Source organism: Oncorhynchus masou, chromosome 6, assembly GCF_036934945.1.
Source record: "Oncorhynchus masou masou isolate Uvic2021 chromosome 6, UVic_Omas_1.1, whole genome shotgun sequence".
In the NCBI taxonomy this organism is placed as follows: domain Eukaryota; kingdom Metazoa; phylum Chordata; class Actinopteri; order Salmoniformes; family Salmonidae; genus Oncorhynchus; species Oncorhynchus masou.
This window is the reverse complement of record NC_088217.1, coordinates 42,838,469-42,853,386: the sequence shown is the minus strand read 5'-3', so window position 1 is coordinate 42,853,386 and position 14,918 is coordinate 42,838,469. Positions and strand designations below refer to the sequence as shown.

Here is a 14,918-nt window from a genome sequence, read left to right as displayed (position 1 = left end):
TTATCCATGTGAATTTGATAAGTAGAATGTGTAGACTTTCCCAGATACAGTTTGTCATCTTGTCATAAGTCATAATGTCTCAGATGACAACCGAACTGACATCATATTCATTAAGTACCAACGCATATGTTCAACTGGTTCTATTACCGAAATATGGTTCCTTTCCACCCCACTTGCTCGATGTTCCCGGACTCTCTATGTTTAACAAAGGCTATTCAAAAGTCCTTCAGTAGAGTCCGAGAGAGGGGGAAGGGAGAAAGGTATTTATGGGGGGGGGGGGTATTGTTTCATTTTTATTTGATACTTTTCAGGGTTCTTGAAATTCAAAATGGTCCTTGGTATGACCAAATTAAAACTATTCCATATACAGTGCCTTGCGAAAGTATTCAGCCCCCTTGAACTTTGCGACCTTTTGCCACATTTCAGGCTTCAAACATAAAGATATAAAACTGTATTTTTTTGTGAAGAATCAACAACAAGTGGGACACAATCATGAAGTGGAATGACATTTATTGGATATTTCAAACTTTTTTAACAAATCAAAAACTGAACAATTGGGCGTGCAAAATTATTCATGCATAGAAATATTTTCGTTGAGGGAGTTAGTAGTAGTTAGTAGTTTTTGAAAAGATTTATCAAAATAACGTTATTTAATTAACCCATTGTAGAAAAGCAATTGTACCCTCGGTTTTGCAAAACAACTTTTTTAGCAAGGATGTGCTGATCTACTATGACCACAGCACAGAAAGTTGCTTAGCACAGCCTTGTGTGTACAATTGCTTTATTAGTACATTTCATGCACTGTCTTGGCTGTGTGCTTAGGGTTTTTGTCCTGTTGGAAGGTGAACCTTCGCTCCTGTCTGAGGTCCTGAGAGCTCTGGAGCTGATTTTCATCAAGGATCTCTGTGCTTTGCTCCGTTCATCTTTCCCCCGATCCTGACTAGTCTCCCAGTTCCTGTAGCTGAAAAACATCCCCACAGCATGATGCTGCCATCACCATGCTTCACTGTAGGACTGGTGCAGGTTTCCTCCAAATGTGGCCACTCTACCCTAAAGGCCTGATTGGTGGAGTGCTGCAGAGATGGTTGTCCACTCTGACAGAACTCTAGAGCTCTGTCAGTGACCATTGAGTTCTAGGTCACCTCCCTGACCAAGGCTCTTCTCCCCTGATTGCTCAGTTTGGCCGGGCGGCCAGCTCTAGGAAGAGTCTTGGTAGAACGATGGATGCCACTGTGTTCTTGGGGACCTTCAATGCTGCAGACATTTGGTACCCTTCCCCAGATCTGTGCCTCGACACAATCCTGTCTTGGAGCTCTACGGACAATTCCTTCAACCTCATTGCTTGATTTATGTTCTGACATGCACTATCAACTGTGGACCTTATAATGACAGGATTCCAAATCATGTTCAATCAATTGAATTTACCACAGGTGGACTCCAATCAAGTTGTAGAAACATCTCAAGGATGATCAATCGAAACAGGATGCACCTGAGCTAAATTGAGTCTCACAGCAAAATTTGCAAACATTTAAAAAAAATGGTTTTCGCTTTGTTATGAGGTATTGTGTGTAGATTGAGGAAACATTTTAGAATCAGGCTGTAACATAACAAAACGTGGAAAAAGTGAAAGGGTCTAAATACTTTGTACGATAAAGTTCATATTTATATAAAAAAATCTCAGTATACATTGGCGTGTTATGTTAAAACCTCTTAGAACTACCCCTCCTGGATCTGGGAGAATTGTCATCAACTGACACTAATTAGCATAACGCAACGGACAAAAATTATTACTAGAAAATATTCATATTCATGAAATCACAAGTGAAATATAGTGAAACACAGCTTAGCCTTTTGTTAATCACCCTGTCATCTCAGATTTTGAAATTATGCTTTACAGCCAAAGCAAGACAAGCATTTGTGTAAGTTTATCGATAGCCGAGCATAGCATTATGTCCAGCTAGCAGTAGGCAACTTGGTCACGAAAATCAGAAAAGCAATCAATTGAAATTGTTTACCTTTGATGAGCTTCGGATGTTTTCACTCACAAGACTCCCAGTTAGACAGCAAATGTTCATTTTGTCCCATAAAGATTTTTTTTTATAGCCGAAATACCTCCTTTTGTTCTTCACGTTTGGTTGAGAAATCCACCGGAAACTGCGGTCACGACAACGGCGAAAAATATTCCAAATTAGATCTATAATATTGACAGAAACATGGCAAACATTTTTTTAAATCAATTCTCAAGGTGTTTTTCAAATATCTATTCGATAATATATCAACCGGAACAGTGAGAGTGAGAGGCACAATGGTCACCTTTGTCTATTATGCACAAATCACTCTGAGAGCCACCAGCTGACCACTGACGCAATGTTGTCATTCACGCTCATTTTTCAAAATAAAAGCCTGAAACTATGTCTTGTGACACTAGACACATTAGGGAAGCCATAGAAAAAGGAATCTGGTTGATATCCCATTCACTGCTCAATAGGGACGCATAGGAACGCAGATGTTTCTAAATAAGAGTCCCTTCCTGATTGGATTTTTCTCAGGCTTTCGCCTGCAATATCAGTTCTGTTATACTCACAGACAATATTTTTACAGTTTTGGAAACTTTAGAGTGTTTTCTATCCTAAGCTGTCAATTATATGCATATTTTAGCATCTTGTCCTGACAAAATAGCCCGTTTACTTTGGGAATGTTATTTTTCCAAAAATGAAAATAGTACCCCCTAGTTTCAAGAGGTAGTTCCAAAACATCCGGTGATTTTGCAGAGAGCAACATCAATTTACAGAAATACTCATAGTAAACATTGATAAACGATACAACTATTATGTATGGAATTATAGATACACTTCTCCTTAATGCAACCGCTTTGTCAGATTTCAAGAGCTTTACCGAAAAAGCACACCATGCAATAATCTGAGTACAGCGCTCAGAGACCAAAACAACCCAAACAGATATCCGCCATGTTGTGTAGTCAACAGGAGTCAGAAATACTATTATAAATATTCACTTACCTTTGATGATCTTCACCAGAATGCACTCCCAGGAATCCCAGTTCTACAATAAATGTTTACAGTACGCTTTAACATGCAATGAAAACAACTTTCTGACAAAATTAGAAACGTATAATATCTGAAAATATAGCTAGCTAGACTCATCTGTATCCATGGATGAAAGTTTCTCCCTCTGTCATGGATGCCATGGTTGCCCTTAGTTTGAAGATGTAATCCGGAGACAGTTGCCTTCTGTGTGTTCTCTTTTCGACTCCGTCTGCATATTTGCAATCAAACGCCATATTTGCAGTCATTTTCTCCATCTCCTTAGCTATCATAATCTGCTTCCACCGGGCATTCAACTCTGGATAAGAGCGTCTGCTAAATGACTTAAATGTAATGTAAATGTAACTGATTTCAAAACACTGTCCTACAGAAAGTGGTGAGCAATACTTTTGCAGTTATTTGTGAGATCTTTCACAAAAGCTGCATTAGAAAGGATTACCTACACATACTGAGGAGCCCTTTGATATATACAGAAACGTGCTACATGGCAGACCAATCCGAACTCGTCTCTCCGCATGTCCAGCCCATCCATTATCTCAGCCAATCATGGCTAGCTGGAAGGTTCCTGACTTTTTCCCGTGGCTACACCAACTAGGCTCATAATTTTAACAATTGTATTCGTATTTACAGATGGCATACCATTGTGTTCTGTCTAGACGACACAACGGTAGTGGGCTTGATTACCAATAATGACGAGACAGCCTTCAGGGAGGAGGTAAGGGCTCTGAGATTGTGGTGCCAGGAAAATAACTTCTCACTCAACAAAACAAAGGAAATGATAGTGGACTTCAGCAAACAGCAGAGGGAAAGCTTCAAGTTCCTCGGCATACACATCACTGACAAACTGAAATGCTCCACCCACACAGACAGTGTTGAAGAAGGCGCAACACCTCCTCTTCAACCTCAGGAGGCTGAAGAAATTTAGCTTGGCACCTAAAACCCTCACCAACTTCTACAGATGCGCAATTGAGAGCATCCTGTCAGGTTGTATCACAGTCTGGTACGGCAACTTCACCGTCCACCACTGCAGGGCTCTCCAGAGGGTGGTGCGGTCTGCCCAACGCATCACCGGGGTCAAACTACCTGACCTCCAGGACACCTACAGCACCCGATGTCACAGGAAAGCCAAAAAGATAATGAAGGACAACCAGAGCCACTGTCTGTTCACCCCGCTATCATCCAGAAGGCACGGTCAGTACAGGTGCAATAAAGCTGGGACCGAGAGACTGAAAAACAGCTTCTTTCTCAAGGCCATGAGATTTTTAACCTCCAGCGTTCGAGCAATCCCGTATCCGGGAGCGTAATCATATCCTCAAGCTCATTAGCATAACGCAACGTTAACTATTCATGAAATCGCAAATGAAATGAAATAAATATATTGGCTCACAAGCTTAGCCATTTGTTAACAACACTGTCATCTCAGATTTTCAAAATATGCTTTTCAACCATAGCTACACAAGCATTTGTGTAAGAGTATTGATATCTAGCATAGCATTAAGCCTAGCATTCAGCAGGCAACATTTTCACAAAAACAAGAAAAGCATTCAAATAAAATCATTTACCTTTGAAGAACTGTTTTCAATGAGAAGACTCTGTTCGATAGCAAATGTTCAGTTTTTCCAAAAAGATTATTTGTGTAGGAGAAATCGCTCCTTTTTGTTCATCACGTTTGGCTAAGAAAACCCCCCCCGAAAATTCAGTCATTACAACGCCGAACTTTTTTCCAAATTAACTCCATAATATTGACAGAAACATGGCAAACGTTGTTTAGAATCAATCCTCAAGGTGTTTTTTACATATCTATTCGATGATAAATCATTTGTGGCAGTTGCCTTTCTCCTCTGAACCAAATGGAAAAGTGGACGCAGCTGGAGATAATAATTTCGACGGAGGACACCAAGCGGACACCGGTTAAATGTAGTCTCTTATGGTCAATCTTCCAATGATATGCCTACAAATACGTCACAATGTTGCAGACACCTTGGGGAAACAACAGAAAGTGTAGGCTCATTCCTGGCGCATTCACAGCCATATAAGGAGACATTGGACCACAGCACATTCAAAATCTGGGGCATTTCCTGTATGAAATTTCATCTTGGTTTCGCCTGTAGCATTAGTTCTGTGGCACTCACAGACAATATCTTTGCAGTTTTGGAAACGTCAGAGTTTTCTTTCCAAAGCTGTCAATTATATGCATAGTCGAGCATCTTTTCGTGACAAAACGGGAACGTTTTTGTATCCAAAAACTAAAAGAGCGCCCCTTATATCGAAGAAGTTAACTTCTTATGGCTGAGATCCCGTTACCGGGAGCGATATAACAACAACCAGTGATGGTACAGGGCGCCATATTCTAAAGAACATAATTAAAATTCCTCAAACATACATGTATCTTATATCATTTTCAAGGTAGTCTTGTTGTTAATCCCACCATTGTGTCCGATTTCAAATAGGATTTACGGGAAAAGCACCACAAACGACTATGTTAGGTCACCAACAACTCACTAAAATACACAACCAATTTTACCAGCCAAAGAGAGAGAGAGAGAGAGAGAGAGAGAGAGAGAGAGAGAAAGCACATAGAGATAAAATGAATCACTAACCTTTGATAATCTTCATCAGATGACACTCATAGGACTTCATGTTACACAATACATGCATGTTTTGTTTGATAAAGTTCAGAAAATCTGAGTTTACATTGGCGTATTAGATTCACTAGTTCCAAAAACATCCAGTGATTTTGCATAGCCACATCATTCAAAAGAAATACTCATCATAAATGTAGATGATAATACAAGTTATACACATGGAATTATAGATATCTCTCCTTAATGCAACCGCTGTGTCAGATTTAAATGAAACGGAAAAGAAACGCATGCAATAATGTGAGACGGCACTCAAAAGTAAAACACCACAGCCGCAAAGATGGCGTCAACATAAACAAGAAATTACATGATAAATATTCCTTTACCTTTGATGATCTACATCAGAAAGCACTCCAGGAATCCGTTATTTATGTCCAAATACCTTTTGTTAGCGCGTTTGGTATACATATCCAAACGCTAATTCTAGTCAGCGTTATATCGGACAAAAAATTCAAAAAGTGATATTACCAGTCGAAGAAACATTTCAAACTAAGTACAAAATCAATCATTAGGATGTTTTTAACATATAGCTTCAATAAAGGTCCAACCGGAGTACTCCTTCTTGTCTTCGAGAGCAATGGAACGCAAGTGACTACCACAAGGAATTAACATGATCAGAAAATGGCTGACTAACAGACACCTGACTCATTCTGCTACCATTCACTCCCACAACATCATAGAAGTCTCATTATAATTTCTATTGATGGTTGACATCTAGTGGAACCCCTAGCAGTGCAGCAACATTCATATCTCAAGGGGATTTCATTGGGGACTCTGGTGAATAAAAACAAAGCTCAGATTTCTGACTTCCTGTTTTGATTTCAACTCAGGATTTTGCCTGCCAATATGAGTTCTGTTAAACTCAGACATCATTCAAACAGTTTTAGAAACTTTAGTGTTTTCTATCCAATACTAATAATAAAATGCATATATTAGAAATTGCGACTGAGGAGCATGCCATTTACTTTAGGCACCTTATTCATCCAAGCTACTCAATACTGCCCCCCAGCCATAAAAAGTTAAATAGCCATCACTATTACATAGAGGCTGCTGACTAATATACATAGACTTGAAATCACTGGCCAATTTAATAAATGGAACGGTAGTCACTTTAATAATGTTTATCTTGCATTACTCAAATTAAATCCAACTTTATTTGTCACATGCGGTGATACAAGTTTTGTACCTTACAAGCCCTTATTAAAACCTGTTGTGGATGTTGAGCCCCATTTGGGAACTTTCCCTAACACCCTCAGCTGGAATGTGTCGCATGGAACGCAAAAATATTCTTTCAAAATATTTAACCTCCACACATTAACAAGTCCAATAGCTTAAATGAAAGATAAACACCTTGTTTATCTACCCAGCAAGTCAGATTTCTAAAATGTTTTACGGCGAAAACATAGCACATATTTATGTCAAACCACCACCGAAGACACAGCTAATTTGCATAGCCAAGTTGAACAAAATATGCAATCAACAAACGCAGGATTAAAAGAAAAATAAATCACTAACCTTTTGAAATCTTCATCAGATGACAGTAATATAACATGTTACACAGTACATTTATGTTTTTTTCAATAATATGCTATATATATCCATAAATCTCTGTTTACAATTACTCATTGTTCAAAAAATGCCACTCAAATGTCCGGAGAAATGACGATAGCTCCGGCAGATAACGTCAGATAACAAGCAATACACATCATAAACTTTAACTAAATATGCATGTTCTACATATATATAGAAAGATACACTTCTTCTAAATGCAATCACTGTGTTACATTTATTTTTAACGTTACAGAATTCGTTCACTAGGCTATAATATGAGTCGGCGCTCAGAAATTAGCATGATGGCTCCTCTATCTTGGAGTCCACAGAAACCCAAATTTAACACATAAATATTCCCTTACCTTTGCTGTTCTTCCATCAGAAGACCTGGAAGGAATTATACTCACCAAAAACATCGTTTAGTTGTGAAGTCTGTGTCTTTCGGTTATCAAACACGGCATATTTCGGTTGAAATGCAGCCAAAAGTCAAGCGGATGCGCACCAAAACGTTGAATTTACATATTATATGTCGACTAAACTTGTCAAACTATGTTCATAACCAAGCTTTAGCATGTTATAAAGGTGCACAACAATCCTCAGGACGAACAGAAACACACGCGTTGTTTAATCAGTCTTGGAAGAAAGAGAGCACCGGAGGAGAGCGCGCATGGATGTGACCTTTTTTTTCGCGTGACCGAAAGGTTTCGGGCCGCCAAAACTCTCGTGAGCGCACGATTCTCACAATGAGAAGCCCCATTGAAAGCAGACATCGCGCTGAAGACATAGAAACTGTTCCCAGGTCTGTAGGTGCTTGGTAAGGGTGGGGGCGATGACGTCAAAGTTGGGCCTACTTTTATGATGACAAGAGAGAGTTTGGGAGAATGACTGCCCTGAGAGTTCTGCTTTACATACAGACATAATTTCAACGGTTTTAGAAACTTTAGAGTTTTCTATTCAATAATAGTTTTTATATGCATATATTAGCAATTTTTGAAAGATTTTTTTTCTGTTTAATATGGGCACGCAATTACTCCAAAGGGGGCAGCAGACAGCCCTATCTTTAGAAACTTTAGTGTTTTCTATCCAATACTAATAATAAAATGCATATATTAGAAATTGCGACTGAGGAGCATGCCGTTTACTTTAGGCACCTTATTCATCCAAGCTACTCAATACTGCCCCCCAGCCATAAAAAGTTAAATAGCCATCACTATTACATAGAGGCTGCTGACTAATATACATAGACTTGAAATCACTGGCCAATTTAAGAAATGGAACGCTAGTCACTTTAATAATGTTTATCTTGCATTACTCAAATTAAATCCAACTTTATTTGTAACATGCGGTGATACAAGTTTTGTACCTTACAAGCCCTTATTAACCAACAGTGCAGTTCAAGAAGAGTTTTTATTTGGTAATTATTTTCTTATAAAAAGTAGCACAATATAATAACAATAACAAGGCAATATACAGGGGGTACCGGTACCGAGTCAATGTGCAGGGGTACAGGTTAGTTGAGGTAATTTGTACATGGAGGTAGGGGTGAAGTGACGATGCATAGATAATAAACAGCGAGTAGCAAGAGTGTACAAAACAAATGGAGGAGGGGGTCGTCAGTGTAAATAGTCTGGTGGCCATTTGATTAATTGTTCAGCAGTCTTTTGGCTTGGGGGTTGAAGCTGTTAAGGAGCCTTTTCTTAATTCCATTCCTTACTTAGATTGGTGTGTATTGGGTATATGTTGTGTAATTGTTAGATAATACTTGTTAGATATTACTGCGATGTCGGAGCAAGAAACACAAGCATTTCGCTACACCCGAAATAACATCTGCTAATGCGTGTATGTGACCAATAAAATTTGTTTATGTTCAAATGCCTCTCCTGTGAAGTAGTGACCTGCAACACACGCCTAGTTTCCTGAAACGAGAACATTTGCATTTAAATTACTTTGTTATTCTCTTCTCTGCTTGGTTAAACAACTTTGTTACTGAAGTAAAAAAAAACACTACTACAAAGCTGAAGGTACTTGATTTTTCTCAACCTCAAACTTCAGTATTTGTGGAAACCAAGGACTAATGTTTGTATTCCCCCTTAAAGTGGCAATCAGCAGTTCAAACAATAACAAAGCTTTCTGCTAGCCCCTGTTTCAGTAAAAAGCTGATGGATGGGGCTTGAGAAATGTAATCACTCTAAAGATCCATAGACAGACCTATGGATGCAAGGACTGACCATCCATGATGTCATATTGTTGTAACCATACTTTGAGGGTACAGTGTTTGTTTACATTTACTGTGTTTACAATCATTTTGGTTTCTGATGGGGTACAACAGTTGAAATAAGCTCACGAGTCATTTATATGTTATATTCTTTAAGAATCAATGGGTACTTATAATTCATTTAAGTCCAAACAAGGGTGTAGCAACTGCAGATTGACTCTAATGGCAAAACATATCAGATTGATTTGAATGTGTCTTCTAGTAATAGCGTCTTGTTACCATTCCAGTCTGTTGTCCTCTAGGCCCTAGAGAGCAGAGTATATCTCATCAGATCAGACAGAGATACTGTTCAGACTGGTCTCTCTCAAGTCCTCTTATCTCCTACAGCTATTAGTCAGGAGTCTAGCCAACAAAATAAACTGGCATTTCCTCCCCTCCCATTTTATCCCAACCCTTCCCTACCCACTCTCATCTACCATAGTCTTCTCTTCCTTGCTCCAACACATTCTTCTTTCCTCCTCTCCTCAGTGGGGTGGGATTAGAGGTTTGCATGCATCTGTAGAGATGTGGACTGCAGGGACTGAGGGATGAAGAGAGGAAAGAAGGAGAGAAGAGGTAGAGGGGTAAGAGTGAGTGAGTTGGGGTTACGTAAACACTCTCCCCTCCCTCCGAAAACCCTGTCAGGTTAGGCCGATTGATGATATACACTATATATACAAAAGTATGTGGACACTCCTTCGAATTAGTGGATTTGGCTATTTCAGCCTTACCCTTTGCTGACAGGTGTGTAAAAAATCGAGCACACAGCAATGCAATTTCCATAGATTAACATTGGCAGTAAATGGCCTTATTGAAGAGCTCAGTAACTTTCAACGTGGCACTGTCATAGGATGCCACCTTTCCAACAAGTCAGTTTGTGAAATTTCTGACCTAGAGCTGCCCCGGTCAACTGTAAGTGCTGTTATTGTGAAGTGGAAACCTCTAGGAGCAACAACAGCTCAGCCGCGCAGGGGTAGGCCACACAAGCTCACAGAATGGGACCGCCGAGTGCTGAAGCGCGTAGTGAGTAAAAACCGTCTGTCCTCGGCTGCAACACTCACTACCGAGTTCCAAACTGGCTCTGTAATCAACATCAGCACAAGAACTGTTTGTCTGGAGCATAATTAAATGGGTTTCCATGGCTGAGCAGCCGCACACAATCCTAAGATCACCATGCGAATGCCAAGCGTCAGCTAGAGTGGTGTAAAGCTCAGTAACATTGGACTCTGGAACAGTGGAAATGCTTTCTCTGGAGTGATGAATCACGCTTCACCATCTGGCAGTCCGACAGACAAATCTGGGTTAGGAGGATGCCAGGCGAATGCTACCTGCCCCAATGCGTAGTTCCAACTGTAAAGTTTGGTGGAGGATGAATAATGGTCTGGGGCTGTTTTTCATGGTTTGGGCTAGGCCCCTTAGTTCCAGTGAATTCTTAACACAACAGCATACAATGACATTCTAGATGAGTCTGTGCTTTCAAGTTTGAGGCAACTGTTTGGGGAAGGCCCTTACCTGTTTCAGCATGACAATGCCCCTGTGCTCAAAGTGAGGGCCATACCTCTGTTGATATCGATGTGGAAGAACTTGACTGGCATGCACAGAGCTCTGACCTCAACCCCATCGAACACCTTTGGGATGAACTAGAACGCTGACTGCGAGCCAGGCCTAATCGCCCAACATCAGTGCTCGACTTCACTAATATTCTTGTGGCTGAATGGAAGCAAGTCCCACAGCAATGTTCCAACATCTAGTGGAAAGCCTTCCCAGAAGAGTGGCTGTAATAGCAGCAAAGGTGGGACCAACTCTATATTAATGCCCATGATTTTAGAATAAGATGTTTGACGAGCAGATGTCCACATACACTAGGTCATGTAGTGTTTTTTTTTTCTTCTTTCGAAATAAGATTGTTTGCACATTTCAATACTCTGCATTTCAAATAGTCAGGAATATTCCAATACATTTAGGGCTTGTAAAATTATTCTTAGGCTACAATTAAGCCTTCCACAACCATAAGACTCACTAATAATTACATTATTTTATAAAATAGTTTAACCTGCTTGTTTTGCAATAATCACTGATCTGAATTTCAAGTCCGTCTATAGAAATGCCTTTTTTGTTAAAAATGTAACCAGAACAATCCACATCCACTAGTAATGACCAACTTCTGGTACCAGGCATTCTAGAAAATGAACAGTCACGTATTCTCGTAACTGTTCATCTAAGCACAATGCTAGTGAGTAGCCAGATAACCTTTTATATTTCAAGTCTAGCCAACTTGGATCTATTTGCTTGCTAACAAGATAGAACTGTTATGAACACACCCTCCTGTTTGAACAATACATCCTGTTGAGTTTGTTTGGATGTTGAAAGCAAGTGGCCTACCTGGATAAGAAGAATGAGTTGCCAATTCCTTATATGCTTATATCCTTTTATGCTCATTGCACATTTAGAAAACACCACATAACAGTATGTGGCTAAAATACTGCTAGCAGTACATGGTACCGTAATGCCACGAGTGACAAACTGAGTATATACATTTTTAACAATCATGTTCATTGATACTCTTGTTTCAGTAGGGTCTGCTCTGCTCTACAATTTGGGATTCGAGACATATATATATATATATATAAAGGGTATTAACCGAAGGCGAATTTACCCATTTTGGTTTGCCCAAACCTCGAATCCAAATAGCGAGTTGAAACTACTTGTCAGAGACGTTGGCCAGCAGCATACCACCCTGCATCCCACTGCTGGCTTGCTTCTGAAGCTAAGCAGGGTTGGTCCTGGTCAGTCCCTGGATGAGAGACCAGATGCTGCTGGAAGTGGTGTTGGAGGGCCAGTAGTAGGCACTCTTTCCTCTGGTCTAAAAAAAATATCCAAATGCCCCAGGGCAGTGATGGGGGACATTGCCCTGTGTAGGGTACTGTCTTTCGGTTGAGACGTTAAACGGGTGTCCTTACTTTCTGTGGTCACTAAAGATCTCATGGTACTTATTTTAAGAGTAGGGCTGTTAACCCCGGTGTCCTGACTACATTCCAAAATCTGGCCCTCGTACTATCATTGTCACCTAATCATCCCCAGCTTCCAATTGGCTCATTTATCTCCTCACCCTTGTAACTATTCCCCACGTTGTTGCTGTAAATGAGAATGTGTTCCTAGTCAACATAGCAGGATAATAAAATAAATAAAAGAGGAAGAAGTGAGCTTTCATCTTTGTTGTTGTGAGTGGCAGAGGGAGGGGCTTGATGTCTGTGTGCGAGTGGGAAGGTGCACAGTACACAAGAGGAGCAAAGGAGACGAGACAAAGTACAAATTCTCACCAAAACAAAACTATATTCGGAACATTTGGAACATCGTGCTAAAACATAAAGTCTAATTAATCAAACTAATTTGATATATCATCCAGCCCTATGTCAGGTCTTCTCAGTTAGCAGAGGAAACTGAGATTATCACTACAGACCACACACACGTACACAAACAAACAAAAACACATACGCACAGCTACATCGAGAGGCTGTGATGATGGATTTTTGTGAATCGATTACTTGTCATGCACATAGCCACAGTTATTGTCAGAATTTTAATTTTGGTTGAAAAAAATGCTGAGCTTGTAATGCATCATAATGCATATTTGAAAATTAGCTATGACGTACCAGATCAAAACAACACAGCTTTGATGGCACCCCTGTCTCAAAAACGAATGGTTTTGACCGCTTGGAACTTTAGGAAATGAAGCTTCTCCTCCAGACCGCGACATTCTGCTCATAAAGTTATTACCAACTTTACCTGCTTAATGTAAAACTGAAATACTGCTAATAGGTCAACTATATCTAGTTGAATATAAAATTGAATCCCCCTTCTCCTAAAATTAATGTATTATGAAGATAATTTTGTTTTGTTCACATTATTGTCCATAATTGTTGCTTACACGATTAAAGAATAATTGTGCCAGCTTAGCTACATCAGCAGATGTGAAAAGGTGACGATCTACCTGACTGAGAGGGCTACACTAAACAGTTGAGTAGTGAAACTGTCGGATACTTCTGTCTAGCTCTAGCCTCTAGGCAGGTTAAAGTGAGGCCATTAACTTTCATTCACTCTGACATGACTCTAGACTCCCTGGACTGACCTGCTGGAGCTGCATCTCATCTCAGACAGTCTGGGGCTGAGTCAACCTCTATCTCTCTGTCTCTCTCAATCCCCATCTCTCTTCCTTTCATTGGCTCCCTGTCACTCTCCTTTAGTGTTCTCTTATGGTAAACCACATACATTTTTCTTCCTTCTCTTTGTACAGGGCCCTTGATATGGCCCAATATCCCACTTACTACTCTCATCATGAACTTCTCTTCTCTACGTTACGGGCTATCAGTCTTTCTCCGTCTGATTTGGGAGTGGTGTCAGCTGTCCAGGCCCCCTCCAGATTTACGTGACAGATTAATTTCCCTGTCTCTACCCAGACACGCTGTCTCCACGGTGATCTCCACGCTCGCTCACGTCTCGATGGCCCATCACCCTCTCATAGGGCAGAACACACTACACACACCCCCAATCTGCAGTCCACACACACACTCGGCACAGCAGGGGATCACTTAGGAAAAACTTGAAATGAAATATGGCAAAAAATATTTTTTTATGAATTTTCTGAATCACAATTATGTGCTGTCATTGTAAGTAGTGGTAGAGTGGAAGGGGACATTTTCTTTTTTTTTTCCATTTATTTTATCAGGGAGTTATACCGAGACCAAGGTCTCTTTTACAGATGAGCCCTGTGATAGTGCAGGCTCTGTGGGCAGAGGGTAGTGCTAATGGATTTCCATCCCTAGTCATTCTCCAAGGAAAACATGTCACGGAGCCTGAGGAGTGTGTCCTGTTAGCTTTGGGTGTTGTTCACACACATGGCCTGAGTTACCGTTAGAGCTTCAGGACTTAAGGAGAGCTCATTCAAAGACCTAAGAAATACTGCATATGAGTCCTATTAAAACTATTTTTTTTCACAAGATCACAGATATTTTCTCTTACTTATCAGGCACCAATAGAGCTGTGATGTTGGCATATCTAGACAGCTCTCTGACTGGTATACTGCTTTAAAAGTTTGTCTAGAGGTTGCTCAGATTTGAGTCATTCTTTAGTGGGGAATTGGATTGGTTTACTTTTGTCCTCACCTGTTATATCTTGAAGATACTTTACTGTAATTTACAGAGAAAACGATCAGCAAGTACATTTAATGTCCATGTGTTCTATCCCAGTTTATCACTTTCCAACACTGCCTTTTCTAACAAAAAAGGTAGTGCTGAAGTTGCAATTTTCATGAGCTTTCATAGTTTAAAGCCCTCAAAATGCGAGACTAACAATTTGTCTTTTTTCTCTTCCTTTCATGGTCCCAATTTCCTCCCCTGATTACAATGTGAC

At 40.1% G+C, this 14,918-nt stretch overlaps 1 protein-coding gene across 6 annotated transcripts in view; it reads left to right on the top strand.

Annotated features, from left to right (window-relative positions):
• The window catches only part of LOC135542081 (membrane-associated guanylate kinase, WW and PDZ domain-containing protein 1-like), a 203,655-nt gene that overhangs the window by 62,195 nt on the left and 126,542 nt on the right, over nt 1-14,918 (top strand). The gene's annotated exons all lie outside the window — the stretch shown is intronic.